This window comes from Anas acuta, chromosome 4 (assembly GCF_963932015.1).
Source record: "Anas acuta chromosome 4, bAnaAcu1.1, whole genome shotgun sequence".
Taxonomy (NCBI): Eukaryota; Metazoa; Chordata; class Aves; order Anseriformes; family Anatidae; genus Anas; species Anas acuta.
In genome coordinates this window covers 9,296,680-9,315,674 of record NC_088982.1, presented here as the reverse complement: position 1 = coordinate 9,315,674, position 18,995 = coordinate 9,296,680, and the positions used below count along the sequence as shown (strand labels likewise).

The following is an 18,995-nucleotide window of genomic DNA, read 5'->3' as shown; positions in this document are numbered from 1 at the left end:
AAAACTCATGCATGCAGACTACTTTCCAATGATCCAGCATGCTGCATTTTTTGACCATATTAGTACTAAACCTAGGAATCCTAAATCTTCCTACCTGTGTCTACTATCCTCCCTCCTCTCTTTGTTTGGATCTGCCACATACTCCTGAGAAATCTTTTGCTTTTAGTCACGTCTCTGTTATGCAGAGATCACCTTTCATGATGAGTCTTGCAGCACACTTCCCATCAGCTCTTCCTCTAGCCAACAACTGAAACACAAGGATCATTGCGGCAGCGACAGATCCAGACACGCACACTGGTGCCATAGGACTCTCAGCCTTTTCTTTCCAAATACTGTCAGAATTAGGGATGAGGAAGGTAATTAAAGCTCCAACATGCAGGCTGTTTTTCAGCAAGATGAGACTAAGAGCTTAACTGGAACTCAGTGTTCAGACAGGGTGCTGGATTTTGCAAACGAGCTGCAAGACAAGAGATAAGCTGTAACAAAAGCAGTGGTCACAACACTAAGAACTGGGGCCTTTAATAAACTTCTGGTCAAGGTGTTGCTGCTCCTGCTTTGCTCTAGGAGTGAACAGCTGCTGTCTAGAGGTACAAGTCAGCCAGTTTTGTGGGAGGTTTTTGTTTTTTTATTTTAAAACTCACTTAGTTATAGTGAAACTGACACAGTGCCTGAATTTTAGCAGTATTGCAGTGCTGCTCCATCTGTGCAAACAACACACCAGAGCTGCACAGCACAGTTAAAAATAACTGCTAAGATCAAAGAGTCGATCCATTTCCAGTCTTTCTGTCACCCCGATCATTCTGACAGAGGAAGGAGAAAGCAAGCAAAAACCCCCACCTCTGCCTGGAGGCTCCGTCACAGCCTGTCACCATTTCTGCAGGTATGCTGAAAACAGCCAAAAGACAGCGATGCAGCTACCAGGCAGGGGGACGGAGGGAACGGGAGGTGAGCAAACAAATCACCCTGACATGATGACCACCCTAACATGGGTGTTCAATGAGTGTACGTAGCAGAAGACAGATGCTGTGATGGCATCTGCTTTACAGGGCAAAAACAATGCTGTCTACACAGAAACCCTGACTGAATTCTGCCTCTGAAGAACTGAAGTAATTTAGAAACTGCCAGCTCTGCAAAAGTGCCCAGAGCATTGGAAAAGCATCTTTATTTGTCATGTTTAAGAAGCACAAAATGTTGCCAACCACTAAATTTGAGTCTCAGTTCTTTTAAGGCTCCAGCTACTATGTTGAGAGATTTTAGGATTTTTAAAAGAGCATGTTATCCTTCAGTTAGAGGAAAGACTGCAAACATACAGTGCACAAACCCTGAAAAAACTAAGTAATAAATGCTTGCTTAAAATATATGCAACTCTCTCTTCTTAGAGACCTCACTCATTACCTCTGTATATTTGTCTAGTGTTCCTATCAAAAAACATAGAACTCTAAAATTTGAGGAAATATTACTCAGTGATGCCACCAGATTTCTTAAAAAAAAAAATATTAAAGCTCTCATTTTGCTCAGTTGTTGCTCCTATGTAAGTTCTGATGGAAATTCCATTTTCATGTTTTGAGGAAACAAACATCTTTCATTCCAGATTGAAGAGTTCTTACTGGTGAGTTCATGATTAAGGGCACAAATCCAAGTTTCTCCTAGTAGTCTCTCTTATGGTGAAGCTGAAATCAAAGCCTTGATTAAATATGTTCGCTGAGTTTTCTGTTTGGGGATTGTAATATATCCCTGTGCTGAAACAATCAAGAACACCAATGAAGTGTTCTACAGTTGTATATGTGTTTTCTGCATGCGTGTGCTCTGTATCAATGCCTACATAAATTAGAGTCAGACATACTTAAAGAACAGAACTCAAAATTCCTGTCTTCCTGACCTAAAATATCCAAGGAAATGGTCTACAATCACAAAAACATGTACTTACAAGATACGGCAGAGTGATTGCATGTAACTATGGAAAAACAAATCATTTACCTTTTAAAAACATACAGATGCAAAGCCAGCTTGAATTAGGAAGTTCCTTATTTCACAACTTAACACTAGAAGAGCATGAGAGAGGGGAAAAAGTTAGAAAGGTACATGCATTCCCTGGAGGACGATACACGCCTCGTGATGGAAATGCACCTACTGATCCGCTAGGATGGAACGGTCCTGATCATGTGATTAATGACATACAATCTGACAGTCAGTATCATAATTTAGCATAAGCAAAATATTAAAGCTTTCACAATAAGCAGCTGAACAGTGAGAGTTTTCAAACAAAGAGGATGAAAATAAGAGTTTCCTAGGCATCTAGTGGTAGGACTAGAGGAAATGGCCTCAAGTTGCACCAGGCGAGGTTTAGATTGGAAATTAGGAAGAAATTTCTTCTCAGAAGGAGCAGTCAGGCACTGGGACAGGTTGCCCATGGAGGTGGTGGAGTCACCACCGTCCTGTTCAAGGAAAGGTTGGACCTGGTGCTTAGGGACAGGGTTTAGTGGGTGACATTGGTAGTAGGGTGACGGTTGGACCAGATGATCTCGGAGGTCTTTTCCAACCTTCCTGATTCTATATTCTGTATCTTGTCATTTTATCTGTGGTCTTTCCAGAAAGGTAAGATTACAAGGAAGTAACAGGTCTGCCTTTCCTACCTCTCTGCAACCACAGATAGAAAGATTAATCCAGAAACAAAATGCAGCAAGCAGGTACTCCTAAAGTTAGCCAAAGGATTGCTTCTTTCAGGCCAGCTAGCTAGCTCAGCAATTTACAACAATTTTGGTAGACAGATCCAGGCTGTGCACTTTCACAAGGCTAAGATTTGCCAGAACAACGTTAGGGAAAGACTTGAGAGAGTGCCCTAGGTACAGATCAGTGTCCCTCAATCAGTCTGCTTAAACTGGCCTGTGATGGCAGAAGGAAGAAGCATTACAGTAGGTGTGCTTATTATTCTCTTCCCTCCTCCTAAATGATAATTAAAAAAAGCTTGTGGAAGCTGCAGAGACAAGCATTGCTAAGGACAGGTTTGATTTCTGAGCGGAAAACTAATTCCTTCTCTGACTTTCCTGCACCGTACATTGCCTTTAAATATCATTCTGCCAAAGACATCCAGATATGCGTAACTGCTGCAATGACACCTAGGAAAAGAAAAGAACTGGGTCATTACTATAAATGAGCTGGCAAGCGAGTAAACTAAATAGGTTATTTGTTGCTAGCATGGTGGGATAGAGGGAGCACATTCAGGTTTGTTTCCATAGGAAGCCATGTCTCTGCATTCTTCCCTAATTATTACTTGGCCTTGTTTAGAATTCATCCCTGGCCTGAGGAAAAACAGTTTTCAGATTCCTGCATGCGTTAAATGAAACATGGACTCTTCAACCCCACTTCTTTTTAATAAAAGAAAAATAAGAAAGACAACATAGGAGCTCACGGATAAGAGACAAGAACAAAAACCAACAACCTTCAAATAACTCTTGGAGCAATCCTGTGGAGAAGCACTTTGCTCTTATAAAGCACAGTGCATTGAGAATTTTGTTACGTGCTCTGGTCCAGTCATCTGGCTTCAGCAAGCAATCTGATGAGACGTACGCTTGGACTAAGCAGCACGGGAAGTAATTCCTTAAGGTTTACAATGATACCCCAAACCAAACAGAACTTCAGTGCCTTCAATTCTTTCCTCAAAACATCACACAAGGTATAACTTGCTAGACATTTGGGCATTAAGACCAGTGGAAGAGGTGCTAACAAGAGAGTTAGCAATGGTCCATAAATATGAAAGGAACTGGCACTGATAAACGTACATGAGAAAAGAGTGTAAAAAATGCGCACTCCCTTTAGCACTGTATGTATGAAAATGTGCTGTCCCTCTCTTGCTGCCTCAGGTTCCTCTGTGTCCAGGCTTATCTCTCCCATCTTCTCTCCTGACACTGTTGACTCCGTTACAGGTTCAAGTGCAAAAACACAGCAATGTCATCAGGAAGTGCATTTGTGGAATAAATTCACCTTAAAAAGGGCAAGAAACATGCAAGACAAGACAGTTCATGCCTTGCTATGCAAGCCAGGAATAGCTGTCTATAAGGTTGTTTTCTCTCCTACCTCAGAAATCCCCATCAAAACACTAAAGGCATTGTGGCAGAATCATTGTATCGATACTTTCACATCTAAACAAAACCAACTCACTGGAAGTCCCCAGATAAATCCCTTGATAAATTCCCACACTTGTTTGCAGGGCTACCCATCGATTCTACTGAGAGCCTGAGCAACCGTGAAACACCCTGCCAGATCTGGTAGAAGTAACAAGCCAAGATCCTGATCCTACAGCCATACAGATAATCGGTTTTGCAAGTAATAGGGTACTCACATCTGCAAGTACTTTCAAGATCAGGGCTTAAGCCAGGAGCAACTAATTGACACAATGCTTGCAGGGCTGCACATTCCAAATGACTTAAGAAACTGCTGGATAAACTGGCAAGAGTGAGAGTTACCCATTGTCTGGCACCTCCTGCCAAACAGACTTGAAAAAATGCCAGCACCAAATCAACGTCGTCAAGTCAAAGCTCATTCCCCTCCATTACCACAGTCTCATTGTAGTGTAACGCACAGCAATAAGTGCATTAACAACCCAAGGGCTACGGGGTGAAGCACACACAACACAACCACCAGAGGCTGAGTGTCAAAAGGGCTTTTCCTACAGGTAAAACGACAAATGCATAGGTGTGCCTTTTGGTTTACACTTTTGATCATCCACATTTATCTTTCAACATTATAAGAAAGAAGTTAACAGATCTTAATGAGTTTCCGTTCTTACTATTCACTACCAAAGTGGCTGCTATGTTTGGTTTTCCACCAAAGGAGGCTACTACATGTCCATTTATGTAAAAATTTGAAGTAGGAGACTTTTCTTGCTACCTCTTTTTCTGTAGGGTAACTAAGTTTTCTAACACAATTAGATTTAAAGCCTGGTCTTAAAAGACCACAAGTCCAGGGGTTTACCTGCATGTGGCATCTTACAGATTCAGTCAACTGATCAGACTGGCCTCAAACACGCGGTGTTTGTCACTCAGACAGCCCTGCCACAGATGCCTGCAAGAATTCATCTGTGGATTCATTCTTGGTGGTTTGAACACTTCAAACTTTTTCCAGAACTGGCGTCTCTGTATCTCCCTCATTTACAACTTCCAAAAAAAAGCTCTTTGTTAGCTGGATTTTTTAGAATGAAATTTGTCATGCTTTGTGGAGAAGTTTACGGAGAGCTGGGAGATCTCAAAATCGAAAAACACACAAACAGGAAACAGCGTTTAACCCACCGCTAAGCTGACCCAGCACTGACTCCTCAGGAATGGAATATTGGCAAGGGGTATCTAGTAATCAGCTCTCTTGCAACAGCAGGATGGCTCCAAAATACAGTAACAGGAAGGGAAAGGAACATGTGTTATGCCTAAAAGAAAAACAGCAAGTTAGGTTTACTTCCAACTGTAGCTTGAAGGAGGTATCTGAATGAAACAAACTGCAGAGGCTCCAGCTGTACCTTTCCTGTACACATGAAGGTAAGAGCAGAGGAGGTGTATCATTCAGCCATTCATTCGTTTCATACCCTCTTCCCCCGGCCATAAACCGCTGAGAGCAGAGTGAAAGTGGACATTTTGTTTCTCACAGTAGGAAATGCACCAGTTGAATGCAACTAACTTCACACAGGAAGCTCAAGTCCTGCCTGCATGCAGGCCAGCCGGGGTGCGTGCACCAGCAGGAGCGGTTCTGCGGCACCGCTGGCCTGCAACAGGGCGCAAGGATGGCCCTGTCCCACCACTGACCCATGGCAAAGGGGCCTTGGCGGGTGGGCTGGGAGGAGGGGAAGCGTGTATCCACTTTCAGGATATCAGTACTATTTGTTATCAATTTCCACTGGTCACTTGTGGGACAGAAGTTGATGAATTAAATAAGCACGAGCCATCTGTCCTTGCTCTCTGCAGACACAAAACCACGCTCTGGGCAGAGCCTACATCTGAAGCTGAGCAGCAACCACAAGCCTTGACCGAGAAGGCAGCGTGAACCAAACCAGTCTTGAAGAAGAGGACAAGGCTAAAGAAAACACCGTTAAAGACGCACTTGCAGTCTGCGTTTCATCTTGAAGAGCTCCTGCCTCATCCTCGAGCACACGCTGTGCGTTATCACTGCAAACCCGCTAGGAAACCGCCCCTGATGCTCACAGCACGCCACCAACACCGCGGCTCGGCTGAAACCGGGCATCGCCTTCACTTGGGGAGGTACGAGGGGATTTGTCCCCATGCCCCACAGCCCGGGGGGGACACGGGGCAGCCTCCTGAGGGAAACCGCCGGCCGCGGGCACCTGAGGCAGCCGCCGGGGAGATGGCGGCGGCGCCGGGCGCGGGCACGCCCTCACGCCCCACACGAGGGCTCCTCCGCGGCGGCCGTGCCTCGCCAGAGCCTCCCCGGGAGAAAGGAGAAGGGAGAGGGGAAAAAGGAGAGAGGAGAGGGGAGGGGAGGAGAGGGGAGCGGAGAGCCGGCCCCACGCGTGGGGCTCCCCCTGAAGCGAGGCGGCGACCACGCGAGGGGAGCGCTGAGGGAGGAGGGCGCGGGGGCAAATGGCGGCTGGGCGCTGAGGGGAGCGGGGCTCTTACCTCAGCTCGGCTCCAGCTCGGCTCCGCCGGCGGCCGCTCAGCCCCGCTCCGGGCAGAGCCCGGCCCCGCACGGCGCTCGCCGCGCCCAGCGCCCGCCCCTTCCTTCACCTGCCGCCTCCCCCGGCCCTGCCCGGGAAGGAGGGAGCCGGGGTGGCGGTGGAAAGCCCCGCCGAGGGGGTCGCGCCCCGCCGGGCTCCCTCAGAGCTGCCGCCATTGCGGCCCGCTGCCCCCCGGCCCTGCCCGGTGTTGGCACAAGTCGCAGCTCCCGGCCCCCGGTCTCTGCCATCCCCTGCGGGCAGGTGCTCCCCACACAGAAGGGGCTTCCCAGCCTTTGGGATCCCCAGCTGACAGCAGGGTGTCCCGCACGGAGCTTGGTCCCTGCCTGGAGGATGCCAAGGCTGAGGGGAAAGCTGCTCGTAAAAGGAGCTGCTCGTAAAACATCTGCAAATCACAGGTTCGTTAAGGTCAGAAAAGACCTCCAAGATCATCTGCTCCAACTGTCCTACCACCAATATCACCCACCAAACTGTGTCCCCAAGCACCACGTCCAACCTTTCCTCGAACACACCCAGGGACGGTGACTCCACCTGGGCAACCCGTCCCAGTGCCTGACCGCTCTTTCTGACAGAAATGTCTCCTCATTTACAACCTGAACCTCCCCTGGTGCAACTTGAGGCCATTCCCCCTGGTCCTATCACTACTTGAGAGCTGGCATGCGGTCAGAAAGATATTTGTAAGCAGTCTAAAAGGTGACTTAAATGTTGATAAGAAAACGTTCATTTCATTCTCGTATATGTTCATTTAAGACGTGATTTTATTTCATTCAATACCTCGGGGCTGTTGCTTTTCCATTTTCCTTTTATTACTTCCCAGTTTTTTTTTTTCCTAGCTGAAAACAAAACAAAAGCAAAATAAATGTTTGTCTTTTAAAACAAGTAGAAAAATGAAAAATTAAAGTGATACTTAAAAATATAAAGAAGAAAAATACAAAAAAAATGTTTAGCAATTTAGAATGCGTTTTCCATCTTGTAGAAATGATACACCAAGTAGTAGTGCTAGTGTGAGATCAGTATTGTGGGAGGTACAAAGCACACACCTTTAACTCCATTTACTTCTGTAACGAGAACAGATGTGAAAAAGCACTTCATAAAGCCATATTTCTATCTAAAACATTGATCTTGGCATAATTCTTCAGATTTATTTGAATAAAGAGCGGCAGGTCCTTTGCTGATTACCCAGCTAATATTTTAAGTTAGTTTTAAAGCCCTTAACCTTTACAATAGCAGTAAATGGTTTCTGTGGTCAGAGAACACAGTGGTGCGGTATTTCCCATGAGTGCCATTTATTAGCATTTCTCTGTCATTCATAAATTTTTGAAGTATGAGGCAGCAAAAAGAATCAGACAATCATTTTCTGAACACAAAAGGGATGGCGCTTGGTCTGTGAAGCAAAGCCCTGTGCTGTAGGTACAGCAGAGACTAGCAAAAGCTGGTTAGGAAATGCGGGTTAGCGTTGAGCCTTGACTGACTTAGAGCATAAGTACCGTGCTGTTTACACCTACCACCAGATCTGCAGGAGTCTTTATGTAAAGAAAAACATCACTTCAGAGTACAAGGGAGTAATTGCACTGGCAGAGCCTAAGGAAAATGAAGTGCCTTAAGCTTTCCCACGACATGTGTCTTGGCTGCAGCCAGCACCAGCCTTTTCCCCGGACTTGACTTTGCTTTGCAGAAGGACTGACAGCTGTGCACAACCGTGGGCAGGCTGTATAACGTGAATAAGTCCCATGAGAAGACCGTAAGAGGGAAAGCTGCTTGTGTGCAACACTGCCACTAAATTCAGCGTGAATTCTGTGTCAGAACATCCTGACTTGGTTGGTGGAAATTACAGCAATTATTTTCCTGTCTGACTGAATCCAGAACTTTGAGTCTCCAGAGAAGACGGATTAGTGCACTGAAAGCACTGAGCTAAAGCAGGTGCGGGGAACCTTCACTTTGTTGGCTGAGTATGCCCAGTGACTTCATTTTATATGGTACAGCCCATGATTAAAATCAGAGCGTGTTATTACTGGACAGCAGAGCATGTCAACGTGTGGTCTGCCAAAGGTGTTGGAAAGGCATATTTCATCCTTAGCGAGGAAAGTGTTCTGTACCCTGAACTGAAGGCTGACAAGCCTTTACACACACTGTGTTACAAGGTAAGAGGCCTTTCTACATCCTTTTTCTCAGCTAAGTTTTCCTCTTGTTCAAGCGAAGCTCTCTGTGTGACCTAAACTGCACGCAGTATTCCAGCTGAGAGGACCACAACACTTGCTTATTCCTCCTGGAAATGGCTTTTAGGATCACAGTTGTGTAGTGTCAGGAAGTGTCATCATTATTTTATGAGCTTGCTCTTTCCGAGTTGTCTCAAAGGGGATAAACTCCTTACTTACATCTGAAGCCTTTACCAGCTTACAGCTGTACAATACTGTTGATTTATGGCATTCTGATCATTGAAGCCACCCAGTTATGTTGAAATATAATCCTCTTCTATAGTGAGGCAACACCCCAACTTCATTTTATCAGTGAATACAACATTACTTCCACCTAAAAAAATCATGCTCTTACCAAAGAGGATGGTCAGACTAGTCTGACATGGCCTACATCAGGGAAGAAAAAGTTCCGTTTTATTCCATTTGCCTCTACATCCTTAATTCCATTTTTCTTCAAATGTGCATATAAAATCAAATTGAAGGGACTATAACTGTGATACTGATTTCACTTCTTAAATACAGCATTTGCATATCCCTCACTATGAAAAACAGCATATGATCTTCAGCTGGACTGGATTCCCAACCTAACAGACTTATCGAAACCATTTGTTTGTGATTTCATCAGCTCGGAATTCCGAGGATGCTGTCCCTCGCTGCATCGTGGCCCTTCTTCCTCTTTTTCTCTTCTTTTGTGTGTGCCTGCAAACCCTTGGGCTCTTTGTGATGATTGTCTTTGCCCGTATAATTTGGCCTGCCTTTTGTCAATTCTCACTTCCTAAGCTCGATACATAGCTTACTTTTGCTGATCGGTCTTTCATTCTTTTTTTTTTTTTTTTTTTTTTTTTTCAGAATCTCTGTTTATACCTGCTTTCCCATTCGTGGTGGCTTTCTACACACTTTGAGCTCCAGCTGGTGAAGTTTCTTTGAAAGTTTTCTATAAAAGTTCCTTTCCTTGTTTTCCACGAAGTCACGTGGGGCACAAGTTGTAAGGAGAGCCCAGTGCAGGCTTGTCTGCACCAAACCGAGCATCATCAAAAATGCAACCTGGGGTGGGAAGGCCGCTGGGTTTTGGTTTTGTTTATTTATAATCCTGTCCATTATTCCGTAAAGTGTGTGGTAAAATATCCTCAGTCTCAAGGAACAGAAGAAGCACATATGTCAAATTTTAGGTACTCTTGCCTTGCCTTGTGACAAGAACCGTGCCAGATTTAAAGCTGGTACTGTGCTACTGCTGAATTTTCCTACTGTAAGAGTGTGGACTAGATTACCTGTTTAAATATGCACCACCAATGCTTTAAACATGCTCAGGTGCTTTTCCACCTATTGCTCTACCCCAGAATCACAGCCAGTTTTGATGTTTCTTGCTGCTGTTTCTTAGTTGCCATCCCTTCCTGGGAATGCAGACTGAAATCACGAGTGTCCAGAGACAAGATCCCAAGAGGCCCTAACAGGGGCCTCTCAAGCCAAGTGCAGTACACAGAAATAACATTTGCCCTGAGATGCACGAGGATTTGATTGTTCTCCCCAAAAGGCATGTGTTAAAATGACAATATATTTAGTGTAAGGAGGGTTCTTGTCTCTGTTAGTTAGAAGTATCAGAGAAACATGACAAATATTTAGATTCCAAAGATAAAGAGATCTAAAAAAGAGCAAATGTTTTCTTTAACAGTATTCTCTGTTGTGTTTATAGGACTCTTACCAAGCCTTTGGTAAAAATAAAGCCTTTGTGTTTTTTTTTCTTTCCTTCCAATGCTGACAAATACTGCTATTAATTTAAGCTACATAATCTATTCCAGGGCCCAACTGTATCCCCACAGAGTAATTCGTAATGGATGGAGGAAGTATGCCAGAAAAAGCAGGGCTTTGTGAAGGCCTTTTGCCTGTTTCTGTCATGATTTCCTGCTGAAGCTTCAAGGAAATAAACTCACTAGGACTTCTGCAACATATTTGGCTGACAGCTAGTATGCAACTCCTTGTCTTCAATCTGAGAGTCTTGCTGATGCACAGGATGAGAGGAGAGCGATCTTTCTGGGGTCGTTACTGTTGCTGGCAACACAGATTATTACCTTTCTTTCTTTGCCGATCTGCACGTAAGCAAATTATCTCATTCCTCTCTGCAGAAAGCAAGAAAGCAGTAGCCTCTTCTGACTGTTTTTTGGTGTGTTTGTGCTGAAGCAGCTCTACTTTGGGTTTGGCACGGGAGATGCAAGGGCGTCCATTTGACTAACGTGTTTTGCAGTTGCACTAAATATCAGAGAAGACAATGACAAGTGCTTGAAAAACATGGAGTTAGAAAAATTCTGAGAAAGAAATCTGTCACATACCTGGCCTTTGGAGGAAATAATGTTGCTCTGGATAGCAGGATTTTCAGCCTGCATGGTTATACTTATTAAAGGTGGAGGAGACTATTACTGGAACCACAAAAATGCATTTTCCCCTAACTCGTGTGCTCTCATTTGCAGAAAGTATGGTCTTTTCCCACAAAACCTCATCTGCTAACCCATGTTCTGATAAGACAGGTGAAAAGGGAGTTTTTCCTTACGATCTAAAACATTAATTAGTTTTACACTGAGCATATAAGTAAAAATCACAATAAACACCAAACTTGCAGCGGGAATCTAGATTGCTGCTGTTTTTTCCCCTCTGAAACTGAAGAAACGAAATCTAGCTGTAGCTGCAGGGGCAGAGGATCCCAAATAACACGGCACAAACCCTCCAACATCCGAGTCGTGATTTGAGTGCACCATGCTGTGATCTCCTCCTACTCTTTCCAGTCTCGCAGAAAACTGCACAGTAACGGAAACCATCAGAGCGATTCCAGTCTGCTGCTAGCAAGTAAAATTATTTTCGTGTTGTCAAAGCGATATAACATACACCGTTGTGAAGTTTCCAGAAGGAAATTACTACTCACATAACCATTGCCTTTTGTTGATGGTTCATACCAAGAAGACTGAAGGGCAAGACATTAAATCCAGCACAGGAATACGGCCTGTCAGAGCTGCTCACCTCCAGACATGCCTTTAAAGGCACGAACACCAGAAAACCCAGTGGCTAAGGGTTTTGATATTACGTAGGAGGGTTTAGATATGCAGTCATCATTAGGAAAATAGGAAAGCAGTGTCTCTCAACTAATATTAAGGCTAACTTTAAGAGCAATGAAAGAGAGAACAGCCTAGGGTTGAAGGCTGCAGCAGCCTCAAAACCGTTCTAGCACGAGGGATCGTGGAGCTCTTGCCTCTGTCTGCCTGGTGGAGACAGCTGAAGTTGCTGGTGTGGGTGGCAGCATTGCCAGGGAAACCAGGGCAGTTCCCAGCTTCCTTCTGTACCAACGAGATGCTGAGTGTTCCTCACCTTATGCCCTTTCTCAAATCTTTCTTTGTATGTGAGCTGCGTCTCTCCCACAGTTATCTCTAAATCCTCGCTCGACTGTATGAAGACTATTTTCTTAACTGCTGCTTTGAGCTTCTTTCTGGCAAGATTCCTCACTGTAGGCATTCTTTTGAACTGAACAAAGCTGTAGCAGATTTTTTATCGTTTATCTGTCCTGCAATGGTGCAGAATCTGTTGCATTATCTGTTAAAAAACTGACACTTATCCAAATGAAGAAAATTATCATAATAATAATAACAAATATTATTATTTAAAAAAAAAAAAACATTAAAAAGCACTAATAAAGTAGGCCAGAATTATTGCTGAAGAGCAACTGGCGAAACTATAAAAAACAACAGTAAATGGTTTTCCCAATGCATGCAGAACTGGAAGGATACCAGAGAATCAGCAGAGTCAATATGATTAAAGTACACTCTGAGAAGATGAGAGCATAGCAAAACATTACCAAAAAAAAAAAAAAAGTTGAATAAATGTCTTATTTCTCTAAAGGCATTAGGGAAGTTTTCATGTAAGACCCCATCTTTATGGGATAGCTGTGAGAGAACCTGTGACAAACTGAAGGATCAGTAGAAAAGGCTATGGTTTAAATGAACAAGGTAGCCACTGAAATGGGTCTATTCTGCCCAGAGCTCTACAAGAATATAGTTCTACCCTCAAACTTTGGTGTATAACCTCCTGCTTAAAGCGAACATTTCACCTGGAAATGAAAGGTAACAAATGTGATGACAATTATTTTAGTAGTAGAGTCGGGGATCTAGAGGCTGATAGACATGGCATCTGGGCTGGGGTAAGTTAATAAAGAGATATATAAGATAATAAAAGAATTAGGAGAGGCAATTAAAAATGTGGGAAGGGAGAGTCAGCACAGCCCTTAGAAAGAGGAATTATGCTTCACAAGTGAATCTGTTGGAGTTCCCCACAGGAGTCACTAAGCATGTGCAAAGGGAGCTCTGGTTGTTGTGTCCCGCCTGAATTTCTAACACACCCGCGGTGCAGTTACTCATCAAAAACTTTTCAGGAAGCTGAGCACCACTGGCAAAAAATGGTTAAAAGGTAGGAAATGGAAGGCAGGAGTTAAAGAGAGAGCTTTCACAGCGAGGGAAGGCATCTTCCTTCCTTGGGGACTGGCAGAGAACCCAGGCTTTCAATATAGTCATACATGATAGGATAAAAGTACTGCAATGCAAAGCTTCTTGTGAGAAGGGAAGTGATAAATGTGCTATAAATGTGCTGATATCGACTTCTTTGGGGTAGTAAAAATAAAATCTGACTGTGAAGAAGGACTTAATAAGACTGAGCAACAGAGCAAGGTTACACTCCGTGTAAATAACTGTAGAAATCTGCCTAAGTTAATGTACAAATTGGTGGGCCCTGGGCTGATTATGCTGGCTGAAGAATGAGTCTTGGGCTGCCATGGCCCCAAAAAGCTGGTGGTTCAACGTGTAGCAAGAGTCCAACTGCAAACAGGACATCGGCAGTTACCAGCAAGAGAACAAGAGCAAAGCAGAGAAGAGTGCTGTGCCACAGTGTAAATCCACATCTGGGAAATTGTGTGCAGCGCTCGCTTCCCCACCGCAAAAGGAGCAAAGGCAAGCACTACAGGAGGGGGCATTGTGTGAGTGCATCTCCTTGCCCCAGGGTACTGCGGATGTGAGGAGCTCAGACAGGTTTCCAGTGAGCCCAGGCAAGCCAAAAACAGCACTGGGTGGTAAAAAGAGATGCATGCCGCTTCTCCCTCCAGGAAGTTTACCACTTTCTAGGTGTTGTAGCAAAAAATACTGGGCTAGATGGACCTTTCATATGACCAGGGCAAAGATCTTACATTATCATCGCTGCTCTCAAAATACATGTGTGTATATATATATAGATAAAGATATAGATACAGATATAGATATATTTCATCAGACCCAATCCATCGCCTCCTCTTCTCAGCAGGAATTTTGCTGGGATTTTCTGTAAGATCTGGATGAAGCTAGTACAAACACTAAAAGCACCGCAGAGGTAGCAGCTCATTTTATTTTTGGTCACGTTAATACACAGCTCCATGTCTTAAATTAGAAGTATCTGTATGCCAGGCATTGTGACCGAGTTATGACGGAGCAGTGCTATCAGGAAGAAAGCATTCTATATTGAGAGCTACAGAGAAACTCGCCTCAGCCCTCAGAAAGGTGGTGGAGAGGACAGCAGCGTCTCAAAAGGGCACAGACAATGGAAGAAGAGCCGCAAGCTCCTTAGAAACCAAACCTAACAACCAGAGGACCCAAAACAGTCTTGTGATTGTGACTGTCGACATCTGTCCAACAACTGTGCCAAGAATTCAACTAATAAGCAAAAAACACAGCCAGAAGTGAACAAAGGAGTGTTGTCTCCTCGGGGAAGCTGTCTGGTGCTGCGCAGCCTTGCTGTGAGGAGCGCACACTGTGACAGACATAATGCAGATGACTACAAACCCCTGCACCCCTCCTCAGATCCAGGAATGTATTTCTAATGCAGTGTTTTCAAGGCGAGTTTACCCATCAAACTGTAATGAAATTATGCGAGCCTTGAACTGGGAATAAAAAAAAAGGAGACATGAGTTGGCATTTTCTATGACTCATCAATTGGAGATGATTTTATTAGCCATAAAGGAACATAACACTGTAAAGAGATAAAATTATTTAAGCAGTAAGTGCAGGGCATGCCCCTGAAAGCAAAGACAGGTATGACATGAGACAGATTTATGTAAGAGAGCACAGGAGATGCTGAGTTTTAAGACACAGCTGACGTGAGGACCATGGGTTGTAGAGCATCACAGTATGAAGTCGGAACATAGGAGGAAAACCAACAAGGAGTAACTGCTCATCGAGGCCGACCAGCTCTGTTCTAACATCCCTCTGTGCATCAGCAACATAATGGTAAGTAGAAGGAGCAGTCACAGAACAGAGTTACTTGAACTACTGAAAGTCTGTAGGAAAAGTTTTAGAAAACATTCAGGCTACTGAACCTTGGGTAAATCAAGGTAACACAGCACAGTGCAGAATAAAATTTCCCCTGCCTGCAAGGTTTATTCCTACCAAAAATCTGAAGGGTTTGAGCTGTTCTCATCACAAACTGATTTGCAGACAATCAGTGCTCATTTTGTTTCCCCACAGATGTATTTTATCACTAGTGTTTCTGTTCTCGGTGCAACGATAAGGGAGCTTGCTTGTTTTTCCAAGCCCTATATTTTTCCAGATAAAGCCAACCACATATTTTCAGTATGAGGCAAATTTTCCTTCATCTTCCTTTACATCACCGAGTGTTATGAAGCTCATTTTCTCATTGTTTGTAAAGCAATTTGAGGGCTTCTCACAAAAGATATGATACAGCCAAGTAATTATTCACTAATGTTTGCCTTCTTCACCCAAAGCTAAATCTTCTCTGTGCATCAGGGCAGTTGCCTGGTGACATAATGAACCACTGAGAAAAAGGAGGCATTTCTCCCCAGTTTTTGTTCATATAAAACTCAGTGATGCTGGAAAACATTTCCAGTGGCTTTTCCTCCAGGAAAGTGGAGAAAATGTTGCCTTGATCAGCACTGATCTGCCTGCAGACGTAGGAGACTCTCTCTGTCTCTGATGGGAACAGAACGGTGCCTGAAAAAATCATTGTGATATCTTCTTCTATTGCTGAATGTCACTTTACATCAGGAATAAAGGAGAGCAAATATGAGGCGGCAGAGGCTGTCATTTTTATTACAAAAGCGACTCACAGAGCATTACAGCTTCTTGCTCACATAACAATCACGTGCCTCTGTCACTTCAGGCCATGGGTGTACACGGCCAGGTATGCTGATACTCTCCCCTCCCTGTCCTCGTTGCTCTTCATAAATTACTTGAAGAAATTGCAGGTCTTGGTGGTATGAAGGATGGAAAACTGCTGGTAAATTCTGCTTCTACAGAGCGTCTGAGCCTCTGACATACCCGCATGGCTTAAAAGTAAACCACACAAATTATTCCCTACCGCAGCTACATTCTGATGTGCAATTTGGAGATGTTAGCTTTTGAGCCAAGCAAAGCACAACGTTAGCCTCAGAAACACCAATCACATTCATCTACACAAGTCCCTTATCAGACACAGTGGGCGAGATTCAGCTCCAGATTGAGACACCAAGATTTACATGTGTAATATTCCTGTCTACGTGTGAGCTAGCTGGGTAATTTACTGCTGCAGCCAGTGGAGTTCCAGGGCTTGATTATAGTTTTTACGTTGCCCACATGGAAATGGCTAACGTCACCTGAGATGCCCTGCAGTACCCGTGACATCTGCAGCAGGACACGGGGCCTGCCTCCCCGGAGCAGCAGCCAGGGCCAGGTGACAAACCCAAGGCATTCAGCCAGCCCCGACGGGCCCCTGTTGAAGCCAGGTGTCTCAGCTCTGTTCCGTCTTTCCAAGGAGCTACTCAGCTCGTCCAAATCACCCACCCGAGCTTGATCAAATGACTCGAGTGCATTCACTCCGATTCCCACTGGTATGAAGGAAGCTCTGCTTGCAAATAAGGTACTTCCACTTAGCCACCTAAATGAAGGTGTACGAATCTGCCTCCCACTCTTAGGCTTAGTTCAGTCGCCTAAACATTTGCATTTTGTGCCTTTTGAGATGCCTTAAGCGATCCTGGAGTTTCACACGGAGCTGCCAGGTATGACCTAGGCACTACGAGGCACACAGACATGGCGCGACAGCACGGAGCAGCTCAAACAGCACTCGGCATCTACGTTTAGGCACCCAGAAGAAGTTTCACATCTGCATGTTCTCTCTTCTTCCCCCCTGCTATGAATCCATATAGTTGGTGCAGAACAACCACACCAAGCTCAGGATCTGCTACTGCGCTGAAGATAGGATGTGCTAGCCATTTCCTCACGTTGGTGGTTTGCTGGTTTTGTTGTTGTATTTTTTTGTTTTACTTTCTGTGGCCTGCAAAAAAGGCCCCTCCTCTGCATCCTCCACTGTCACAGTGGTCAGTGAGACTGAGATGAAGGTCACGTTCTCAGGGTTGGGCAGGTTCATGCAAAGCCAGACCCTGACCGCAAGGCTTTCTTAAGCATAAAAGGCCAGGTGGCCTCCTTGTTGCAGCCATCTTCAGTTTGTCATGGGATTGTCTGCAGGATCAGCACAGGTTGCATCCTTCGAACAAACAGGTAGAGCCCTACATGCACTGACTTCCAAACCTGACCCCAAGTTATTAAATTTGTCCTAGAAAAGAGCCCAGGTGCAAACTAAGACATTATGCTGTTCAGATGATTAGAAATGGGCTGATGCAAAACGTGGTGCCAACCTCAACTTTGTAACATACACTGAGAAAAAAGTCTGAAGTAGTATAGCAAGACCTTATGGACATTTGCTGTCAGGTGAGCCAGGAGGTTTACTTCCTGGGAAGGAGAACAGCAGGAGAAAATGACATTTAGGAGAGGGGATATAGTTCTTTCTGCTTATCTATGCCATAGGGTACACCACACAGCAGTTATGGCTGATAACAGCACTGCACCTGACTCATAAGCCATGCTGTCCTTTTTGCACGAAGAGCCCAACAGAAATAATAAGTTATACACAACAAACCAGAATTAGGAATGAGAAGGAATTACATGGTAAGAACATGTTTGTAATATGTGAGGACAAAATGTTGCTTTGTTTTTAAATGCCTTCATTTGGAAATCTGCGCTTGAAATCTCACACAGCCTGCTGGATTGACCCTGCTGTTGAGCAGAGGGATTGAACAAGATGAACTCCCGAGGTCCCTCCCAACCTCAACTATTCTATGATTCTGTGAAACCACAGGAATTTCTAACATACACTGATAACCATTTTTCAGATTTGTCAAGGAATCAGGAATCCACTGCAGAAAAACAAAGGGCAGTCCAAATATACACAGAGATAAGCATGTATATGCAAAAATACATGTTTCCAAAATCAAGAGAAAGGAATATTTTGGCTACAAGCTTATTCTTAGGCAATGGTGAAGAGAATGTAGTGATCAGAACTGAAAACAAAACAAAAAAGAAAGAAGCTGTAAATAACGGGTAACTAGGTAACAGCCAACAAAACTAGGAAGTTGTAAAGCATAGAAAAGTGTTAAGAGACTAAAATTATGAAGAAGGGTAAAATTAGCAAAAAGATTTTATACATGCATGAGGCATAGAATAAAACCTAGCTACAGTAGAAGGCCCATTAGTCAAAGGAAATGATAGCACTGTTAATAATGCTTCAGAAAATGCAGAAGTACTTCAGGGTTTTAGTTTATATTTGGAGGAAGGGATATGATGTACCCGCATCACATGGAGATGATGAATTAGCAAATGTCAAGTTAGCAAACAAGTCAGATGGTAAAATGCAGGATAAATCCTGCAACATGAACCCGCCTACATTATTGGATCCAGGAATTGTAAAAGAGCAGGTTGTGGAGTACCTCTGGCCTATTTACATTTCTGGATATATTTTGGCATTAAGAATATCAAATGCAGCTAGAAGGAAATTCCAACAAAACTGGAAGAGTGTGACTGCTGTGCCAAAATTAAGAACGAGCAAACATATGGGGTGAGGGGAAAATCAGTGCAACAGAGGATTTGTTCATTTGTTGATCTCAGGCAAAACTGCAGAAAAACAAATACAGAACTCGATGGAAGCACTGGTGTATGTTCAGCGTCCAGCAGTGTGATTTGTGGGAAAAAACTAACACAAAGCCACAAAAAGTGGTTGTCTTCAGCAAACCAGATTTATCTGTG

General features: G+C 44.1%; 1 protein-coding gene and 1 long non-coding RNA gene across 5 annotated transcripts in view; one reads left to right on the top strand and one right to left on the bottom strand.

The window, feature by feature from the left end:
• The window catches only part of SH3BP2 (SH3 domain binding protein 2), a 37,218-nt gene extending 30,418 nt beyond the window's left edge, over positions 1-6,800 (bottom strand). The window contains exon 1 of one of the 2 annotated variants that reach the window (XM_068679755.1): positions 6,618-6,800. The gene's annotated coding sequence lies outside the window, so the exon portion shown is untranslated. Of the gene's footprint in view, positions 1-5,285; positions 5,417-6,617 lie in introns of those variants that run through there. The other variant, XM_068679756.1, reaches the window with a different exon arrangement.
• Positions 1-12,760, top strand: part of LOC137855539 (uncharacterized) — a 50,562-nt gene extending 37,802 nt beyond the window's left edge. For all 3 annotated transcript variants that reach the window (XR_011095794.1, XR_011095795.1, XR_011095793.1), the window contains 2 exons: positions 5,949-6,242; positions 10,665-12,760. This is a non-coding gene — a long non-coding RNA (uncharacterized lncRNA). The remainder of the gene's footprint in view (positions 1-5,948; positions 6,243-10,664) is intronic.
• Positions 12,761-18,995: the final 6,235 nt, after the last annotated feature.